The sequence below is a fragment of the Rhinoderma darwinii genome, unplaced genomic scaffold (genome assembly GCF_050947455.1).
Source record: "Rhinoderma darwinii isolate aRhiDar2 unplaced genomic scaffold, aRhiDar2.hap1 Scaffold_568, whole genome shotgun sequence".
NCBI classification, from domain to species: domain Eukaryota; kingdom Metazoa; phylum Chordata; class Amphibia; order Anura; family Rhinodermatidae; genus Rhinoderma; species Rhinoderma darwinii.
The window spans coordinates 155,189-175,146 of NW_027464120.1; the positions used below are offsets into that span (position 1 = coordinate 155,189).

Here is a 19,958-nt window from a genome sequence, read left to right on the forward strand (position 1 = left end):
CTCCGCCCTCCCTTTTAGGTAAGTTAAAGAGCTGCACCTGAGCCAGCCACTGATTGATTGATTGATTGATTGATTGATTGATTGATTGATTGATTGATTGATTGATTGATGCAGCACAACAGTCAAATAGTGGAGTGGAGTAGGGGAACAGCAAACAGCCAATAAAGCAGCCCGCCCGCTCGCCTGCCCGCCACAATGGACCTACCTGTGTACACTAGATGGATGTGATGGAATGTACTGTCGTCCCTACATTTCAAGAAGAAGTAAGAATTGCAGTTGCAACAAAGCCTTGCTTGCCTACAAAGAGAGCAGCAATTTGGATTTGTTACTATGTTACCTAGAAGAATAACAAACTGTGCAAGGATGGAGGTTGTAGGAGCAAGGAGAAGTTGTCTGTAAAGTTGGTGGATGCCTATTTTCCATTTTGCAGTCCCTTGTCTCCCTCTTGTGGCCTCCTGGAGGCAACTAGCTGTGCAAAAAAAAGACAGCCTGGCGGCCGGCTGTTGCAGTGTTGCCCTCTCAGGCAACACTGAGTGACTGACTGAGCCTCACCGTCTTATATAAAGTTCAGACGGAACTTTGCACGTGTCATAGTGGAGCCCTCAGGATTCCAGAGCCAGCTTTCTGACATCATAATGGGGCCTCAGAGATAAAAGCCTGGGCCCAGGCAGTGTTGGTCAGTGCTGCTCAGCAGGCAGCACTGGACTGGACTGGATTACAGCTGATACAAGGTGTGAAGGAACAAGGGGTGGCTGTGGGCATGCACTTGCTGCCGCTGCCAGTGTTTATCTGCATGGCAGCAGGGCATTTGGGCGTTGCCAGGAAGGCGTTTTTATGTAGATTCCTCCTCTTTCAGCACTGCATTGTGGTGCAAGCAAAAGAAGCAAATCCTGTCTGGCTTCCTCTCCGGCCTTTATTCACCTCCCGTGTAGCTGTGAGTGTGTGAGCCTGCAGGGCCCCATGGAATTGCCTAGAAGTAGGCTGAATCGCTGCAAGGGCTGAACAGCAGTATCGGGCAGGCTCGGGCAACGCGCGGCCCGTTCGGGTTATCGCTTCTCGGCCTTTTGGCTAAGATCAAGTGTAGTATCTGTTCTTATCAGTTTAATATCTGATACGTCCCCTATCTGGGGACCATATATTAAATGGATTTTTAGAACAGGGAGATGGAAATAGAGCTTGCTCTGTCCACTCCACGCATTGACCTGGTATTGCAGTATTTCCAGGACCGGTGCACCCTTTCCTTATGTGTTGACTAAAAGCAGATTCCAAAAGTGTTTTTTGTCTTTGCTATTGTTTCTGTCTTTCTGAAGGGATCTCCCCTTTTAATCCCATTATTTCAACACCTGTTGGACAATGCATGAGTGATAATGAGCTCATTGATTAAATGCAATTAATGAATAGATTGCCACCTCTTGTTGTGTGTCGTCTGTGTTTCTGTGTTTCCGGCATTTCACATTGTGACACCTCATTCACCTTCCTTGTCTTCTCTCCGCCCTCCCTTTTAGGTAAGTTAAAGAGCTGCACCTGAGCCAGCCACTGATTGATTGATTGATTGATTGATTGATTGATTGATTGATTGATTGATGCAGCACAACAGTCAAATAGTGGAGTGGAGTAGGGGAACAGCAAACAGCCAATAAAGCAGCCCGCCCGCTCGCCTGCCCGCCACAATGGACCTACCTGTGTACACTAGATGGATGTGATGGAATGTACTGTCGTCCCTACATTTCAAGAAGAAGTAAGAATTGCAGTTGCAACAAAGCCTTGCTTGCCTACAAAGAGAGCAGCAATTTGGATTTGTTACTATGTTACCTAGAAGAATAACAAACTGTGCAAGGATGGAGGTTGTAGGAGCAAGGAGAAGTTGTCTGTAAAGTTGGTGGATGCCTATTTTCCATTTTGCAGTCCCTTGTCTCCCTCTTGTGGCCTCCTGGAGGCAACTAGCTGTGCAAAAAAAAGACAGCCTGGCGGCCGGCTGTTGCAGTGTTGCCCTCTCAGGCAACACTGAGTGACTGACTGAGCCTCACCGTCTTATATAAAGTTCAGACGGAACTTTGCACGTGTCATAGTGGAGCCCTCAGGATTCCAGAGCCAGCTTTCTGACATCATAATGGGGCCTCAGAGATAAAAGCCTGGGCCCAGGCAGTGTTGGTCAGTGCTGCTCAGCAGGCAGCACTGGACTGGACTGGATTACAGCTGATACAAGGTGTGAAGGAACAAGGGGTGGCTGTGGGCATGCACTTGCTGCCGCTGCCAGTGTTTATCTGCATGGCAGCAGGGCATTTGGGCGTTGCCAGGAAGGCGTTTTTATGTAGATTCCTCCTCTTTCAGCACTGCATTGTGGTGCAAGCAAAAGAAGCAAATCCTGTCTGGCTTCCTCTCCGGCCTTTATTCACCTCCCGTGTAGCTGTGAGTGTGTGAGCCTGCAGGGCCCCATGGAATTGCCTAGAAGTAGGCTGAATCGCTGCAAGGGCTGAACAGCAGTATCGGGCAGGCTCGGGCAACGCGCGGCCCGTTCGGGTTATCGCTTCTCGGCCTTTTGGCTAAGATCAAGTGTAGTATCTGTTCTTATCAGTTTAATATCTGATACGTCCCCTATCTGGGGACCATATATTAAATGGATTTTTAGAACAGGGAGATGGAAATAGAGCTTGCTCTGTCCACTCCACGCATTATTGCAGTATTTCCAGGACCGGTGCACCCTTTCCTTATGTGTTGACTAAAAGCAGATTCCAAAAGTGTTTTTTGTCTTTGCTATTGTTTCTGTCTTTCTGAAGGGATCTCCCCTTTTAATCCCATTATTTCAACACCTGTTGGACAATGCATGAGTGATAATGAGCTCATTGATTAAATGCAATTAATGAATAGATTGCCACCTCTTGTTGTGTGTCGTCTGTGTTTCTGTGTTTCCGGCATTTCACATTGGAACACCTCATTCACCTTCCTTGTCTTCTCTCCGCCCTCCCTTTTAGGTAAGTTAAAGAGCTGCACCTGAGCCAGCCACTGATTGATTGATTGATTGATTGATTGATTGATTGATTGATTGATGCAGCACAACAGTCAAATAGTGGAGTGGAGTAGGGGAACAGCAAACAGCCAATAAAGCAGCCCGCCCGCTCGCCTGCCCGCCACAATGGACCTACCTGTGTACACTAGATGGATGTGATGGAATGTACTGTCGTCCCTGCATTTCAAGAAGAAGTAAGAATTGCAGTTGCAACAAAGCCTTGCTTGCCTACAAAGAGAGCAGCAATTTGGATTTGTTACTATGTTACCTAGAAGAATAACAAACTGTGCAAGGATGGAGGTTGTAGGAGCAAGGAGAAGTTGTCTGTAAAGTTGGTGGATGCCTATTTTCCATTTTGCAGTCCCTTGTCTCCCTCTTGTGGCCTCCTGGAGGCAACTAGCTGTGCAAAAAAAAGACAGCCTGGCGGCCGGCTGTTGCAGTGTTGCCCTCTCAGGCAACACTGAGTGACTGACTGAGCCTCACCGTCTTATATAAAGTTCAGACGGAACTTTGCACGTGTCATAGTGGAGCCCTCAGGATTCCAGAGCCAGCTTTCTGACATCATAATGGGGCCTCAGAGATAAAAGCCTGGGCCCAGGCAGTGTTGGTCAGTGCTGCTCAGCAGGCAGCACTGGACTGGACTGGATTACAGCTGATACAAGGTGTGAAGGAACAAGGGGTGGCTGTGGGCATGCACTTGCTGCCGCTGCCAGTGTTTATCTGCATGGCAGCAGGGCATTTGGGCGTTGCCAGGAAGGCGTTTTTATGTAGATTCCTCCTCTTTCAGCACTGCATTGTGGTGCAAGCAAAAGAAGCAAATCCTGTCTGGCTTCCTCTCCGGCCTTTATTCACCTCCCGTGTAGCTGTGAGTGTGTGAGCCTGCAGGGCCCCATGGAATTGCCTAGAAGTAGGCTGAATCGCTGCAAGGGCTGAACAGCAGTATCGGGCAGGCTCGGGCAACGCGCGGCCCGTTCGGGTTATCGCTTCTCGGCCTTTTGGCTAAGATCAAGTGTAGTATCTGTTCTTATCAGTTTAATATCTGATACGTCCCCTATCTGGGGACCATATATTAAATGGATTTTTAGAACAGGGAGATGGAAATAGAGCTTGCTCTGTCCACTCCACGCATTGACCTGGTATTGCAGTATTTCCAGGACCGGAGCACCCTTTCCTTATGTGTTGACTAAAAGCAGATTCCAAAAGTGTTTTTTGTCTTTGCTATTGTTTCTGTCTTTCTGAAGGGATCTCCCCTTTTAATCCCATTATTTCAACACCTGTTGGACAATGCATGAGTGATAATGAGCTCATTGATTAAATGCAATTAATGAATAGATTGCCACCTCTTGTTGTGTGTCGTCTGTGTTTCTGTGTTTCCGGCATTTCACATTGGAACACCTCATTCACCTTCCTTGTCTTCTCTCCGCCCTCCCTTTTAGGTAAGTTAAAGAGCTGCACCTGAGCCAGCCACTGATTGATTGATTGATTGATTGATTGATTGATTGATTGATTGATTGATTGATTGATGCAGCACAACAGTCAAATAGTGGAGTGGAGTAGGGGAACAGCAAACAGCCAATAAAGCAGCCCGCCCGCTTGCCTGCCCGCCACAATGGACCTACCTGTGTACACTAGATGGATGTGATGGAATGTACTGTCGTCCCTACATTTCAAGAAGAAGTAAGAATTGCAGTTGCAACAAAGCCTTGCTTGCCTACAAAGAGAGCAGCAATTTGGATTTGTTACTATGTTACCTAGAAGAATAACAAACTGTGCAAGGATGGAGGTTGTAGGAGCAAGGAGAAGTTGTCTGTAAAGTTGGTGGATGCCTATTTTCCATTTTGCAGTCCCTTGTCTCCCTCTTGTGGCCTCCTGGAGGCAACTAGCTGTGCAAAAAAAAGACAGCCTGGCGGCCGGCTGTTGCAGTGTTGCCCTCTCAGGCAACACTGAGTGACTGACTGAGCCTCACCGTCTTATATAAAGTTCAGACGGAACTTTGCACGTGTCATAGTGGAGCCCTCAGGATTCCAGAGCCAGCTTTCTGACATCATAATGGGGCCTCAGAGATAAAAGCCTGGGCCCAGGCAGTGTTGGTCAGTGCTGCTCAGCAGGCAGCACTGGACTGGACTGTATTACAGCTGATACAAGGTGTGAAGGAACAAGGGGTGGCTGTGGGCATGCACTTGCTGCCGCTGCCAGTGTTTATCTGCATGGCAGCAGGGCATTTGGGCGTTGCCAGGAAGGCGTTTTTATGTAGATTCCTCCTCTTTCAGCACTGCATTGTGGTGCAAGCAAAAGAAGCAAATCCTGTCTGGCTTCCTCTCCGGCCTTTATTCACCTCCCGTGTAGCTGTGAGTGTGTGAGCCTGCAGGGCCCCATGGAATTGCCTAGAAGTAGGCTGAATCGCTGCAAGGGCTGAACAGCAGTATCGGGCAGGCTCGGGCAACGCGCGGCCCGTTCGGGTTATCGCTTCTCGGCCTTTTGGCTAAGATCAAGTGTAGTATCTGTTCTTATCAGTTTAATATCTGATACGTCCCCTATCTGGGGACCATATATTAAATGGATTTTTAGAACAGGGAGATGGAAATAGAGCTTGCTCTGTCCACTCCACGCATTGACCTGGTATTGCAGTATTTCCAGGACCGGTGCACCCTTTCCTTATGTGTTGACTAAAAGCAGATTCCAAAAGTGTTTTTTGTCTTTGCTATTGTTTCTGTCTTTCTGAAGGGATCTCCCCTTTTAATCCCATTATTTCAACACCTGTTGGACAATGCATGAGTGATAATGAGCTCATTGATTAAATGCAATTAATGAATAGATTGCCACCTCTTGTTGTGTGTCGTCTGTGTTTCTGTGTTTCCGGCATTTCACATTGGAACACCTCATTCACCTTCCTTGTCTTCTCTCCGCCCTCCCTTTTAGGTAAGTTAAAGAGCTGCACCTGAGCCAGCCACTGATTGATTGATTGATTGATTGATTGATTGATTGATTGATTGATTGATTGATTGATTGATGCAGCACAACAGTCAAATAGTGGAGTGGAGTAGGGGAACAGCAAACAGCCAATAAAGCAGCCCGCCCGCTCGCCTGCCCGCCACAATGGACCTACCTGTGTACACTAGATGGATGTGATGGAATGTACTGTCGTCCCTGCATTTCAAGAAGAAGTAAGAATTGCAGTTGCAACAAAGCCTTGCTTGCCTACAAAGAGAGCAGCAATTTGGATTTGTTACTATGTTACCTAGAAGAATAACAAACTGTGCAAGGATGGAGGTTGTAGGAGCAAGGAGAAGTTGTCTGTAAAGTTGGTGGATGCCTATTTTCCATTTTGCAGTCCCTTGTCTCCCTCTTGTGGCCTCCTGGAGGCAACTAGCTGTGCAAAAAAAAGACAGCCTGGCGGCCGGCTGTTGCAGTGTTGCCCTCTCAGGCAACACTGAGTGACTGACTGAGCCTCACCGTCTTATATAAAGTTCAGACGGAACTTTGCACGTGTCATAGTGGAGCCCTCAGGATTCCAGAGCCAGCTTTCTGACATCATAATGGGGCCTCAGAGATAAAAGCCTGGGCCCAGGCAGTGTTGGTCAGTGCTGCTCAGCAGGCAGCACTGGACTGGACTGGATTACAGCTGATACAAGGTGTGAAGGAACAAGGGGTGGCTGTGGGCATGCACTTGCTGCCGCTGCCAGTGTTTATCTGCATGGCAGCAGGGCATTTGGGCGTTGCCAGGAAGGCGTTTTTATGTAGATTCCTCCTCTTTCAGCACTGCATTGTGGTGCAAGCAAAAGAAGCAAATCCTGTCTGGCTTCCTCTCCGGCCTTTATTCACCTCCCGTGTAGCTGTGAGTGTGTGAGCCTGCAGGGCCCCATGGAATTGCCTAGAAGTAGGCTGAATCGCTGCAAGGGCTGAACAGCAGTATCGGGCAGGCTCGGGCAACGCGCGGCCCGTTCGGGTTATCGCTTCTCGGCCTTTTGGCTAAGATCAAGTGTAGTATCTGTTCTTATCAGTTTAATATCTGATACGTCCCCTATCTGGGGACCATATATTAAATGGATTTTTAGAACAGGGAGATGGAAATAGAGCTTGCTCTGTCCACTCCACGCATTGACCTGGTATTGCAGTATTTCCAGGACCGGTGCACCCTTTCCTTATGTGTTGACTAAAAGCAGATTCCAAAAGTGTTTTTTGTCTTTGCTATTGTTTCTGTCTTTCTGAAGGGATCTCCCCTTTTAATCCCATTATTTCAACACCTGTTGGACAATGCATGAGTGATAATGAGCTCATTGATTAAATGCAATTAATGAATAGATTGCCACCTCTTGTTGTGTGTCGTCTGTGTTTCTGTGTTTCCGGCATTTCACATTGGAACACCTCATTCACCTTCCTTGTCTTCTCTCCGCCCTCCCTTTTAGGTAAGTTAAAGAGCTGCACCTGAGCCAGCCACTGATTGATTGATTGATTGATTGATTGATTGATGCAGCACAACAGTCAAATAGTGGAGTGGAGTAGGGGAACAGCAAACAGCCAATAAAGCAGCCCGCCCGCTCGCCTGCCCGCCACAATGGACCTACCTGTGTACACTAGATGGATGTGATGGAATGTACTGTCGTCCCTACATTTCAAGAAGAAGTAAGAATTGCAGTTGCAACAAAGCCTTGCTTGCCTACAAAGAGAGCAGCAATTTGGATTTGTTACTATGTTACCTAGAAGAATAACAAACTGTGCAAGGATGGAGGTTGTAGGAGCAAGGAGAAGTTGTCTGTAAAGTTGGTGGATGCCTATTTTCCATTTTGCAGTCCCTTGTCTCCCTCTTGTGGCCTCCTGGAGGCAACTAGCTGTGCAAAAAAAAGACAGCCTGGCGGCCGGCTGTTGCAGTGTTGCCCTCTCAGGCAACACTGAGTGACTGACTGAGCCTCACCGTCTTATATAAAGTTCAGACGGAACTTTGCACGTGTCATAGTGGAGCCCTCAGGATTCCAGAGCCAGCTTTCTGACATCATAATGGGGCCTCAGAGATAAAAGCCTGGGCCCAGGCAGTGTTGGTCAGTGCTGCTCAGCAGGCAGCACTGGACTGGACTGGATTACAGCTGATACAAGGTGTGAAGGAACAAGGGGTGGCTGTGGGCATGCACTTGCTGCCGCTGCCAGTGTTTATCTGCATGGCAGCAGGGCATTTGGCCGTTGCCAGGAAGGCGTTTTTATGTAGATTCCTCCTCTTTCAGCACTGCATTGTGGTGCAAGCAAAAGAAGCAAATCCTGTCTGGCTTCCTCTCCGGCCTTTATTCACCTCCCGTGTAGCTGTGAGTGTGTGAGCCTGCAGGGCCCCATGGAATTGCCTAGAAGTAGGCTGAATCGCTGCAAGGGCTGAACAGCAGTATCGGGCAGGCTCGGGCAACGCGCGGCCCGTTCGGGTTATCGCTTCTCGGCCTTTTGGCTAAGATCAAGTGTAGTATCTGTTCTTATCAGTTTAATATCTGATACGTCCCCTATCTGGGGACCATATATTAAATGGATTTTTAGAACAGGGAGATGGAAATAGAGCTTGCTCTGTCCACTCCACGCATTGACCTGGTATTGCAGTATTTCCAGGACCGGTGCACCCTTTCCTTATGTGTTGACTAAAAGCAGATTCCAAAAGTGTTTTTTGTCTTTGCTATTGTTTCTGTCTTTCTGAAGGGATCTCCCCTTTTAATCCCATTATTTCAACACCTGTTGGACAATGCATGAGTGATAATGAGCTCATTGATTAAATGCAATTAATGAATAGATTGCCACCTCTTGTTGTGTGTCGTCTGTGTTTCTGTGTTTCCGGCATTTCACATTGGAACACCTCATTCACCTTCCTTGTCTTCTCTCCGCCCTCCCTTTTAGGTAAGTTAAAGAGCTGCACCTGAGCCAGCCACTGATTGATTGATTGATTGATTGATTGATTGATTGATTGATTGATTGATTGATTGATTGATGCAGCACAACAGTCAAATAGTGGAGTGGAGTAGGGGAACAGCAAACAGCCAATAAAGCAGCCCGCCCGCTCGCCTGCCCGCCACAATGGACCTACCTGTGTACACTAGATGGATGTGATGGAATGTACTGTCGTCCCTACATTTCAAGAAGAAGTAAGAATTGCAGTTGCAACAAAGCCTTGCTTGCCTACAAAGAGAGCAGCAATTTGGATTTGTTACTATGTTACCTAGAAGAATAACAAACTGTGCAAGGATGGAGGTTGTAGGAGCAAGGAGAAGTTGTCTGTAAAGTTGGTGGATGCCTATTTTCCATTTTGCAGTCCCTTGTCTCCCTCTTGTGGCCTCCTGGAGGCAACTAGCTGTGCAAAAAAAAGACAGCCTGGCGGCCGGCTGTTGCAGTGTTGCCCTCTCAGGCAACACTGAGTGACTGACTGAGCCTCACCGTCTTATATAAAGTTCAGACGGAACTTTGCACGTGTCATAGTGGAGCCCTCAGGATTCCAGAGCCAGCTTTCTGACATCATAATGGGGCCTCAGAGATAAAAGCCTGGGCCCAGGCAGTGTTGGTCAGTGCTGCTCAGCAGGCAGCACTGGACTGGACTGGATTACAGCTGATACAAGGTGTGAAGGAACAAGGGGTGGCTGTGGGCATGCACTTGCTGCCGCTGCCAGTGTTTATCTGCATGGCAGCAGGGCATTTGGGCGTTGCCAGGAAGGCGTTTTTATGTAGATTCCTCCTCTTTCAGCACTGCATTGTGGTGCAAGCAAAAGAAGCAAATCCTGTCTGGCTTCCTCTCCGGCCTTTATTCACCTCCCGTGTAGCTGTGAGTGTGTGAGCCTGCAGGGCCCCATGGAATTGCCTAGAAGTAGGCTGAATCGCTGCAAGGGCTGAACAGCAGTATCGGGCAGGCTCGGGCAACGCGCGGCCCGTTCGGGTTATCGCTTCTCGGCCTTTTGGCTAAGATCAAGTGTAGTATCTGTTCTTATCAGTTTAATATCTGATACGTCCCCTATCTGGGGACCATATATTAAATGGATTTTTAGAACAGGGAGATGGAAATAGAGCTTGCTCTGTCCACTCCACGCATTGACCTGGTATTGCAGTATTTCCAGGACCGGTGCACCCTTTCCTTATGTGTTGACTAAAAGCAGATTCCAAAAGTGTTTTTTGTCTTTGCTATTGTTTCTGTCTTTCTGAAGGGATCTGCCCTTTTAATCCCATTATTTCAACACCTGTTGGACAATGCATGAGTGATAATGAGCTCATTGATTAAATGCAATTAATGAATAGATTGCCACCTCTTGTTGTGTGTCGTCTGTGTTTCTGTGTTTCCGGCATTTCACATTGGAACACCTCATTCACCTTCCTTGTCTTCTCTCCGCCCTCCCTTTTAGGTAAGTTAAAGAGCTGCACCTGAGCCAGCCACTGATTGATTGATTGATTGATTGATTGATTGATTGATGCAGCACAACAGTCAAATAGTGGAGTGGAGTAGGGGAACAGCAAACAGCCAATAAAGCAGCCCGCCCGCTCGCCTGCCCGCCACAATGGACCTACCTGTGTACACTAGATGGATGTGATGGAATGTACTGTCGTCCCTACATTTCAAGAAGAAGTAAGAATTGCAGTTGCAACAAAGCCTTGCTTGCCTACAAAGAGAGCAGCAATTTGGATTTGTTACTATGTTACCTAGAAGAATAACAAACTGTGCAAGGATGGAGGTTGTAGGAGCAAGGAGAAGTTGTCTGTAAAGTTGGTGGATGCCTATTTTCCATTTTGCAGTCCCTTGTCTCCCTCTTGTGGCCTCCTGGAGGCAACTAGCTGTGCAAAAAAAAGACAGCCTGGCGGCCGGCTGTTGCAGTGTTGCCCTCTCAGGCAACACTGAGTGACTGACTGAGCCTCACCGTCTTATATAAAGTTCAGACGGAACTTTGCACGTGTCATAGTGGAGCCCTCAGGATTCCAGAGCCAGCTTTCTGACATCATAATGGGGCCTCAGAGATAAAAGCCTGGGCCCAGGCAGTGTTGGTCAGTGCTGCTCAGCAGGCAGCACTGGACTGGACTGGATTACAGCTGATACAAGGTGTGAAGGAACAAGGGGTGGCTGTGGGCATGCACTTGCTGCCGCTGCCAGTGTTTATCTGCATGGCAGCAGGGCATTTGGGCGTTGCCAGGAAGGCGTTTTTATGTAGATTCCTCCTCTTTCAGCACTGCATTGTGGTGCAAGCAAAAGAAGCAAATCCTGTCTGGCTTCCTCTCCGGCCTTTATTCACCTCCCGTGTAGCTGTGAGTGTGTGAGCCTGCAGGGCCCCATGGAATTGCCTAGAAGTAGGCTGAATCGCTGCAAGGGCTGAACAGCAGTATCGGGCAGGCTCGGGCAACGCGCGGCCCGTTCGGGTTATCGCTTCTCGGCCTTTTGGCTAAGATCAAGTGTAGTATCTGTTCTTATCAGTTTAATATCTGATACGTCCCCTATCTGGGGACCATATATTAAATGGATTTTTAGAACAGGGAGATGGAAATAGAGCTTGCTCTGTCCACTCCACGCATTGACCTGGTATTGCAGTATTTCCAGGACCGGTGCACCCTTTCCTTATGTGTTGACTAAAAGCAGATTCCAAAAGTGTTTTTTGTCTTTGCTATTGTTTCTGTCTTTCTGAAGGGATCTCCCCTTCTAATCCCATTATTTCAACACCTGTTGGACAATGCATGAGTGATAATGAGCTCATTGATTAAATGCAATTAATGAATAGATTGCCACCTCTTGTTGTGTGTCGTCTGTGTTTCTGTGTTTCCGGCATTTCACATTGGAACACCTCATTCACCTTCCTTGTCTTCTCTCCGCCCTCCCTTTTAGGTAAGTTAAAGAGCTGCACCTGAGCCAGCCACTGATTGATTGATTGATTGATTGATTGATTGATTGATTGATTGATTGATTGATTGATGCAGCACAACAGTCAAATAGTGGAGTGGAGTAGGGGAACAGCAAACAGCCAATAAAGCAGCCCGCCCGCTCGCCTGCCCGCCACAATGGACCTACCTGTGTACACTAGATGGATGTGATGGAATGTACTGTCGTCCCTACATTTCAAGAAGAAGTAAGAATTGCAGTTGCAACAAAGCCTTGCTTGCCTACAAAGAGAGCAGCAATTTGGATTTGTTACTATGTTACCTAGAAGAATAACAAACTGTGCAAGGATGGAGGTTGTAGGAGCAAGGAGAAGTTGTCTGTAAAGTTGGTGGATGCCTATTTTCCATTTTGCAGTCCCTTGTCTCCCTCTTGTGGCCTCCTGGAGGCAACTAGCTGTGCAAAAAAAAGACAGCCTGGCGGCCGGCTGTTGCAGTGTTGCCCTCTCAGGCAACACTGAGTGACTGACTGAGCCTCACCGTCTTATATAAAGTTCAGACGGAACTTTGCACGTGTCATAGTGGAGCCCTCAGGATTCCAGAGCCAGCTTTCTGACATCATAATGGGGCCTCAGAGATAAAAGCCTGGGCCCAGGCAGTGTTGGTCAGTGCTGCTCAGCAGGCAGCACTGGACTGGACTGGATTACAGCTGATACAAGGTGTGAAGGAACAAGGGGTGGCTGTGGGCATGCACTTGCTGCCGCTGCCAGTGTTTATCTGCATGGCAGCAGGGCATTTGGGCGTTGCCAGGAAGGCGTTTTTATGTAGATTCCTCCTCTTTCAGCACTGCATTGTGGTGCAAGCAAAAGAAGCAAATCCTGTCTGGCTTCCTCTCCGGCCTTTATTCACCTCCCGTGTAGCTGTGAGTGTGTGAGCCTGCAGGGCCCCATGGAATTGCCTAGAAGTAGGCTGAATCGCTGCAAGGGCTGAACAGCAGTATCGGGCAGGCTCGGGCAACGCGCGGCCCGTTCGGGTTATCGCTTCTCGGCCTTTTGGCTAAGATCAAGTGTAGTATCTGTTCTTATCAGTTTAATATCTGATACGTCCCCTATCTGGGGACCATATATTAAATGGATTTTTAGAACAGGGAGATGGAAATAGAGCTTGCTCTGTCCACTCCACGCATTGACCTGGTATTGCAGTATTTCCAGGACCGGTGCACCCTTTCCTTATGTGTTGACTAAAAGCAGATTCCAAAAGTGTTTTTTGTCTTTGCTATTGTTTCTGTCTTTCTGAAGGGATCTCCCCTTTTAATCCCATTATTTCAACACCTGTTGGACAATGCATGAGTGATAATGAGCTCATTGATTAAATGCAATTAATGAATAGATTGCCACCTCTTGTTGTGTGTCGTCTGTGTTTCTGTGTTTCCGGCATTTCACATTGGAACACCTCATTCACCTTCCTTGTCTTCTCTCCGCCCTCCCTTTTAGGTAAGTTAAAGAGCTGCACCTGAGCCAGCCACTGATTGATTGATTGATTGATTGATTGATTGATTGATTGATTGATTGATTGATTGATTGATTGATTGATGCAGCACAACAGTCAAATAGTGGAGTGGAGTAGGGGAACAGCAAACAGCCAATAAAGCAGCCCGCCCGCTCGCCTGCCCGCCACAATGGACCTACCTGTGTACACTAGATGGATGTGATGGAATGTACTGTCGTCCCTACATTTCAAGAAGAAGTAAGAATTGCAGTTGCAACAAAGCCTTGCTTGCCTACAAAGAGAGCAGCAATTTGGATTTGTTACTATGTTACCTAGAAGAATAACAAACTGTGCAAGGATGGAGGTTGTAGGAGCAAGGAGAAGTTGTCTGTAAAGTTGGTGGATGCCTATTTTCCATTTTGCAGTCCCTTGTCTCCCTCTTGTGGCCTCCTGGAGGCAACTAGCTGTGCAAAAAAAAGACAGCCTGGCGGCCGGCTGTTGCAGTGTTGCCCTCTCAGGCAACACTGAGTGACTGACTGAGCCTCACCGTCTTATATAAAGTTCAGACGGAACTTTGCACGTGTCATAGTGGAGCCCTCAGGATTCCAGAGCCAGCTTTCTGACATCATAATGGGGCCTCAGAGATAAAAGCCTGGGCCCAGGCAGTGTTGGTCAGTGCTGCTCAGCAGGCAGCACTGGACTGGACTGGATTACAGCTGATACAAGGTGTGAAGGAACAAGGGGTGGCTGTGGGCATGCACTTGCTGCCGCTGCCAGTGTTTATCTGCATGGCAGCAGGGCATTTGGGCGTTGCCAGGAAGGCGTTTTTATGTAGATTCCTCCTCTTTCAGCACTGCATTGTGGTGCAAGCAAAAGAAGCAAATCCTGTCTGGCTTCCTCTCCGGCCTTTATTCACCTCCCGTGTAGCTGTGAGTGTGTGAGCCTGCAGGGCCCCATGGAATTGCCTAGAAGTAGGCTGAATCGCTGCAAGGGCTGAACAGCAGTATCGGGCAGGCTCGGGCAACGCGCGGCCCGTTCGGGTTATCGCTTCTCGGCCTTTTGGCTAAGATCAAGTGTAGTATCTGTTCTTATCAGTTTAATATCTGATACGTCCCCTATCTGGGGACCATATATTAAATGGATTTTTAGAACAGGGAGATGGAAATAGAGCTTGCTCTGTCCACTCCACGCATTGACCTGGTATTGCAGTATTTCCAGGACCGGTGCACCCTTTCCTTATGTGTTGACTAAAAGCAGATTCCAAAAGTGTTTTTTGTCTTTGCTATTGTTTCTGTCTTTCTGAAGGGATCTCCCCTTTTAATCCCATTATTTCAACACCTGTTGGACAATGCATGAGTGATAATGAGCTCATTGATTAAATGCAATTAATGAATAGATTGCCACCTCTTGTTGTGTGTCGTCTGTGTTTCTGTGTTTCCGGCATTTCACATTGGAACACCTCATTCACCTTCCTTGTCTTCTCTCCGCCCTCCCTTTTAGGTAAGTTAAAGAGCTGCACCTGAGCCAGCCACTGATTGATTGATTGATTGATTGATTGATTGATTGATTGATTGATGCAGCACAACAGTCAAATAGTGGAGTGGAGTAGGGGAACAGCAAACAGCCAATAAAGCAGCCCGCCCGCTCGCCTGCCCGCCACAATGGACCTACCTGTGTACACTAGATGGATGTGATGGAATGTACTGTCGTCCCTACATTTCAAGAAGAAGTAAGAATTGCAGTTGCAACAAAGCCTTGCTTGCCTACAAAGAGAGCAGCAATTTGGATTTGTTACTATGTTACCTAGAAGAATAACAAACTGTGCAAGGATGGAGGTTGTAGGAGCAAGGAGAAGTTGTCTGTAAAGTTGGTGGATGCCTATTTTCCATTTTGCAGTCCCTTGTCTCCCTCTTGTGGCCTCCTGGAGGCAACTAGCTGTGCAAAAAAAAGACAGCCTGGCGGCCGGCTGTTGCAGTGTTGCCCTCTCAGGCAACACTGAGTGACTGACTGAGCCTCACCGTCTTATATAAAGTTCAGACGGAACTTTGCACGTGTCATAGTGGAGCCCTCAGGATTCCAGAGCCAGCTTTCTGACATCATAATGGGGCCTCAGAGATAAAAGCCTGGGCCCAGGCAGTGTTGGTCAGTGCTGCTCAGCAGGCAGCACTGGACTGGACTGGATTACAGCTGATACAAGGTGTGAAGGAACAAGGGGTGGCTGTGGGCATGCACTTGCTGCCGCTGCCAGTGTTTATCTGCATGGCAGCAGGGCATTTGGGCGTTGCCAGGAAGGCGTTTTTATGTAGATTCCTCCTCTTTCAGCACTGCATTGTGGTGCAAGCAAAAGAAGCAAATCCTGTCTGGCTTCCTCTCCGGCCTTTATTCACCTCCCGTGTAGCTGTGAGTGTGTGAGCCTGCAGGGCCCCATGGAATTGCCTAGAAGTAGGCTGAATCGCTGCAAGGGCTGAACAGCAGTATCGGGCAGGCTCGGGCAACGCGCGGCCCGTTCGGGTTATCGCTTCTCGGCCTTTTGGCTAAGATCAAGTGTAGTATCTGTTCTTATCAGTTTAATATCTGATACGTCCCCTATCTGGGGACCATATATTAAATGGATTTTTAGAACAGGGAGATGGAAATAGAGCTTGCTCTGTCCACTCCACGCATTGACCTGGTATTGCAGTATTTCCAGGACCGGTGCACCCTTTCCTTATGTGTTGACTAAAAGCAGATTCCAAAAGTGTTTTTTGTCTTTGCTATTGTTTCTGTCTTTCTGAAGGGATCTCCCCTTTTAATCCCATTATTTCAACACCTGTTGGACAATGCATGAGTGATAATGAGCTCATTGATTAAATGCAATTAATGAATAGATTGCCACCTCTTGTTGTGTGTCGTCTGTGTTTCTGTGTTTCCGGCATTTCACATTGGAACACCTCATTCACCTTCCTTGTCTTCTCTCCGCCCTCCCTTTTAGGTAAGTTAAAGAGCTGCACCTGAGCCAGCCACTGATTGATTGATTGATTGATTGATTGATTGATTGATTGATTGATTGATTGATTGATTGATTGATTGATGCAGCACAACAGTCAAATAGTGGAGTGGAGTAGGGGAACAGCAAACAGCCAATAAAGCAGCCCGCCCGCTCGCCTGCCCGCCACAATGGACCTACCTGTGTACACTAGATGGATGTGATGGAATGTACTGTCGTCCCTACATTTCAAGAAGAAGTAAGAATTGCAGTTGCAACAAAGCCTTGCTTGCCTACAAAGAGAGCAGCAATTTGGATTTGTTACTATGTTACCTAGAAGAATAACAAACTGTGCAAGGATGGAGGTTGTAGGAGCAAGGAGAAGTTGTCTGTAAAGTTGGTGGATGCCTATTTTCCATTTTGCAGTCCCTTGTCTCCCTCTTGTGGCCTCCTGGAGGCAACTAGCTGTGCAAAAAAAAAGACAGCCTGGCGGCCGGCTGTTGCAGTGTTGCCCTCTCAGGCAACACTGAGTGACTGACTGAGCCTCACCGTCTTATATAAAGTTCAGACGGAACTTTGCACGTGTCATAGTGGAGCCCTCAGGATTCCAGAGCCAGCTTTCTGACATCATAATGGGGCCTCAGAGATAAAAGCCTGGGCCCAGGCAGTGTTGGTCAGTGCTGCTCAGCAGGCAGCACTGGACTGGACTGGATTACAGCTGATACAAGGTGTGAAGGAACAAGGGGTGGCTGTGGGCATGCACTTGCTGCCGCTGCCAGTGTTTATCTGCATGGCAGCAGGGCATTTGGGCGTTGCCAGGAAGGCGTTTTTATGTAGATTCCTCCTCTTTCAGCACTGCATTGTGGTGCAAGCAAAAGAAGCAAATCCTGTCTGGCTTCCTCTCCGGCCTTTATTCACCTCCCGTGTAGCTGTGAGTGTGTGAGCCTGCAGGGCCCCATGGAATTGCCTAGAAGTAGGCTGAATCGCTGCAAGGGCTGAACAGCAGTATCGGGCAGGCTCGGGCAACGCGCGGCCCGTTCGGGTTATCGCTTCTCGGCCTTTTGGCTAAGATCAAGTGTAGTATCTGTTCTTATCAGTTTAATATCTGATACGTCCCCTATCTGGGGACCATATATTAAATGGATTTTTAGAACAGGGAGATGGAAATAGAGCTTGCTCTGTCCACTCCACGCATTGACCTGGTATTGAAGTATTTCCAGGACCGGTGCACCCTTTCCTTATGTGTTGACTAAAAGCAGATTCCAAAAGTGTTTTTTGTCTTTGCTATTGTTTCTGTCTTTCTGAAGGGATCTCCCCTTTTAATCCCATTATTTCAACACCTGTTGGACAATGCATGAGTGATAATGAGCTCATTGATTAAATGCAATTAATGAATAGATTGCCACCTCTTGTTGTGTGTCGTCTGTGTTTCTGTGTTTCCGGCATTTCACATTGGAACACCTCATTCACCTTCCTTGTCTTCTCTCCGCCCTCCCTTTTAGGTAAGTTAAAGAGCTGCACCTGAGCCAGCCACTGATTGATTGATTGATTGATTGATTGATTGATTGATTGATTGATTGATTGATGCAGCACAACAGTCAAATAGTGGAGTGGAGTAGGGGAACAGCAAACAGCCAATAAAGCAGCCCGCCCGCTCGCCTGCCCGCCACAATGGACCTACCTGTGTACACTAGATGGATGTGATGGAATGTACTGTCGTCCCTACATTTCAAGAAGAAGTAAGAATTGCAGTTGCAACAAAGCCTTGCTTGCCTACAAAGAGAGCAGCAATTTGGATTTGTTACTATGTTACCTAGAAGAATAACAAACTGTGCAAGGATGGAGGTTGTAGGAGCAAGGAGAAGTTGTCTGTAAAGTTGGTGGATGCCTATTTTCCATTTTGCAGTCCCTTGTCTCCCTCTTGTGGCCTCCTGGAGGCAACTAGCTGTGCAAAAAAAAGACAGCCTGGCGGCCGGCTGTTGCAGTGTTGCCCTCTCAGGCAACACTGAGTGACTGACTGAGCCTCACCGTCTTATATAAAGTTCAGACGGAACTTTGCACGTCTCATAGTGGAGCCCTCAGGATTCCAGAGCCAGCTTTCTGACATCATAATGGGGCCTCAGAGATAAAAGCCTGGGCCCAGGCAGTGTTGGTCAGTGCTGCTCAGCAGGCAGCACTGGACTGGACTGGATTACAGCTGATACAAGGTGTGAAGGAACAAGGGGTGGCTGTGGGCATGCACTTGCTGCCGCTGCCAGTGTTTATCTGCATGGCAGCAGGGCATTTGGGCGTTGCCAGGAAGGCGTTTTTATGTAGATTCCTCCTCTTTCAGCACTGCATTGTGGTGCAAGCAAAAGAAGCAAATCCTGTCTGGCTTCCTCTCCGGCCTTTATTCACCTCCCGTGTAGCTGTGAGTGTGTGAGCCTGCAGGGCCCCATGGAATTGCCTAGAAGTAGGCTGAATCGCTGCAAGGGCTGAACAGCAGTATCGGGCAGGCTCGGGCAACGCGCGGCCCGTTCGGGTTATCGCTTCTCGGCCTTTTGGCTAAGATCAAGTGTAGTATCTGTTCTTATCAGTTTAATATCTGATACGTCCCCTATCTGGGGACCATATATTAAATGGATTTTTAGAACAGGGAGATGGAAATAGAGCTTGCTCTGTCCACTCCACGCATTGACCTGGTATTGCAGTATTTCCAGGACCGGTGCACCCTTTCCTTATGTGTTGACTAAAAGCAGATTCCAAAAGTGTTTTTTGTCTTTGCTATTGTTTCTGTCTTTCTGAAGGGATCTCCCCTTTTAATCCCATTATTTCAACACCTGTTGGACAATGCATGAGTGATAATGAGCTCATTGATTAAATGCAATTAATGAATAGATTGCCACCTCTTGTTGTGTGTCGTCTGTGTTTCTGTGTTTCCGGCATTTCACATTGGAACACCTCATTCACCTTCCTTGTCTTCTCTCCGCCCTCCCTTTTAGGTAAGTTAAAGAGCTGCACCTGAGCCAGCCACTGATTGATTGATTGATTGATTGATTGATTGATTGATTGATTGATTGATTGATTGATTGATGCAGCACAACAGTCAAATAGTGGAGTGGAGTAGGGGAACAGCAAACAGCCAATAAAGCAGCCCGCCCGCTCGCCTGCCCGCCACAATGGACCTACCTGTGTACACTAGATGGATGTGATGGAATGTACTGTCGTCCCTACATTTCAAGAAGAAGTAAGAATTGCAGTTGCAACAAAGCCTTGCTTGCCTACAAAGAGAGCAGCAATTTGGATTTGTTACTATGTTACCTAGAAGAATAACAAACTGTGCAAGGATGGAGGTTGTAGGAGCAAGGAGAAGTTGTCTGTAAAGTTGGTGGATGCCTATTTTCCATTTTGCAGTCCCTTGTCTCCCTCTTGTGGCCTCCTGGAGGCAACTAGCTGTGCAAAAAAAAGACAGCCTGGCGGCCGGCTGTTGCAGTGTTGCCCTCTCAGGCAACACTGAGTGACTGACTGAGCCTCACCGTCTTATATAAAGTTCAGACGGAACTTTGCACGTGTCATAGTGGAGCCCTCAGGATTCCAGAGCCAGCTTTCTGACATCATAATGGGGCCTCAGAGATAAAAGCCTGGGCCCAGGCAGTGTTGGTCAGTGCTGCTCAGCAGGCAGCACTGGACTGGACTGGATTACAGCTGATACAA

General features: G+C 47.8%; 13 non-coding genes across 13 annotated transcripts; all 13 read left to right on the forward strand.

The window, feature by feature from the left end:
- The first annotated feature begins 1,048 nt into the window (after positions 1–1,048).
- LOC142723927 (U2 spliceosomal RNA) lies at positions 1,049–1,239 on the forward strand. The gene has a single exon (XR_012875782.1). It is a non-coding gene; the product is annotated as a U2 spliceosomal RNA (small nuclear RNA).
- A 1,284-nt stretch (positions 1,240–2,523) lies between these two features.
- LOC142724032 (U2 spliceosomal RNA) lies at positions 2,524–2,706 on the forward strand. Its single transcript, XR_012875884.1, has one exon. It is a non-coding gene; the product is annotated as a U2 spliceosomal RNA (small nuclear RNA).
- A 1,280-nt stretch (positions 2,707–3,986) lies between these two features.
- Positions 3,987–4,177, forward strand: LOC142724019 (U2 spliceosomal RNA). Its single transcript, XR_012875874.1, has one exon. It is a non-coding gene; the product is annotated as a U2 spliceosomal RNA (small nuclear RNA).
- Positions 4,178–5,469: 1,292 nt separating this feature from the next.
- LOC142723928 (U2 spliceosomal RNA) lies at positions 5,470–5,660 on the forward strand. The gene has a single exon (XR_012875783.1). It is a non-coding gene; the product is annotated as a U2 spliceosomal RNA (small nuclear RNA).
- Positions 5,661–6,956: 1,296 nt separating this feature from the next.
- LOC142723929 (U2 spliceosomal RNA) lies at positions 6,957–7,147 on the forward strand. The gene has a single exon (XR_012875784.1). It is a non-coding gene; the product is annotated as a U2 spliceosomal RNA (small nuclear RNA).
- Positions 7,148–8,415: 1,268 nt separating this feature from the next.
- Positions 8,416–8,606, forward strand: LOC142723930 (U2 spliceosomal RNA). The gene has a single exon (XR_012875785.1). It is a non-coding gene; the product is annotated as a U2 spliceosomal RNA (small nuclear RNA).
- A 1,296-nt stretch (positions 8,607–9,902) lies between these two features.
- LOC142723931 (U2 spliceosomal RNA) lies at positions 9,903–10,093 on the forward strand. The gene has a single exon (XR_012875787.1). It is a non-coding gene; the product is annotated as a U2 spliceosomal RNA (small nuclear RNA).
- A 1,272-nt stretch (positions 10,094–11,365) lies between these two features.
- LOC142723932 (U2 spliceosomal RNA) lies at positions 11,366–11,556 on the forward strand. Its single transcript, XR_012875788.1, has one exon. It is a non-coding gene; the product is annotated as a U2 spliceosomal RNA (small nuclear RNA).
- Positions 11,557–12,848: 1,292 nt separating this feature from the next.
- LOC142723933 (U2 spliceosomal RNA) lies at positions 12,849–13,039 on the forward strand. Its single transcript, XR_012875789.1, has one exon. It is a non-coding gene; the product is annotated as a U2 spliceosomal RNA (small nuclear RNA).
- A 1,304-nt stretch (positions 13,040–14,343) lies between these two features.
- LOC142723934 (U2 spliceosomal RNA) lies at positions 14,344–14,534 on the forward strand. The gene has a single exon (XR_012875790.1). It is a non-coding gene; the product is annotated as a U2 spliceosomal RNA (small nuclear RNA).
- A 1,280-nt stretch (positions 14,535–15,814) lies between these two features.
- On the forward strand, positions 15,815–16,005 carry LOC142723935 (U2 spliceosomal RNA). Its single transcript, XR_012875791.1, has one exon. It is a non-coding gene; the product is annotated as a U2 spliceosomal RNA (small nuclear RNA).
- Positions 16,006–17,310: 1,305 nt separating this feature from the next.
- Positions 17,311–17,501, forward strand: LOC142724018 (U2 spliceosomal RNA). Its single transcript, XR_012875872.1, has one exon. It is a non-coding gene; the product is annotated as a U2 spliceosomal RNA (small nuclear RNA).
- A 1,288-nt stretch (positions 17,502–18,789) lies between these two features.
- On the forward strand, positions 18,790–18,980 carry LOC142723938 (U2 spliceosomal RNA). Its single transcript, XR_012875793.1, has one exon. It is a non-coding gene; the product is annotated as a U2 spliceosomal RNA (small nuclear RNA).
- Positions 18,981–19,958: the final 978 nt, after the last annotated feature.